This window comes from Anopheles bellator, chromosome 2 (genome assembly GCF_943735745.2).
Source record: "Anopheles bellator chromosome 2, idAnoBellAS_SP24_06.2, whole genome shotgun sequence".
Lineage (NCBI taxonomy): Eukaryota > Metazoa > Arthropoda > Insecta > Diptera > Culicidae > Anopheles > Anopheles bellator.
In genome coordinates, this window is record NC_071286.1 from 12264991 (window position 1) to 12265671 (window position 681).

Genomic DNA, 681 nt, shown 5'->3' on the forward strand with positions numbered 1-681 from the left:
GGCACAGTCGTCGATAATCGTTTAGTCGTTGGGGTGTTGTCCGGGGAGCGAAGTGCATACTTTGCGCTGGAACTCTCACAGCTGGGGGCCGGTTAAAACTCGCCCAGTTTGAGGAGGTCATTGCTCCGGCATTCTAAGGGATCGCAAAAAGTAACACGCATCGGAGCGAGCATCGGATTTGTGGCATTAGGTCTGATGTCTGGAATGACGTAAACACAAACCGTCTCAAATCTGGCTATTCATGATGCAGTGTCTCGGATCGAAACCGATCGAGATGAATAAACGGACGTTTCCAAATTAGCCTAAAGGGCATCGACACGGTGATATTAACCGTGGTTTGACTCAACCTTCGATTTTTATTATGAGCTAACTCAAATTTGAATGTTTTTGAATAATACGCCAAGTTGCCGATTGCTTTGCTGACTTCACCAACTGTCAAACTCAACAGTCGTCTGAAGATGTTGTATGCAACTCTCAAAATCGCATGTATTTGTCAACAAACTAGAAATTGACGAAAATTGCCAACAGTCGAAGTAGAACTCGAATGAGGAAATTATTAAAAAATTTAGATAAAAAGCTCAAAACCAACACATTCCTGTTGCCCGGTTCCTTTGTAGACGCCTAAAACCGGCCAAGTATGCAAAGTTTAATGCCAACTTCCAATTTTCAATTCAGCACAAG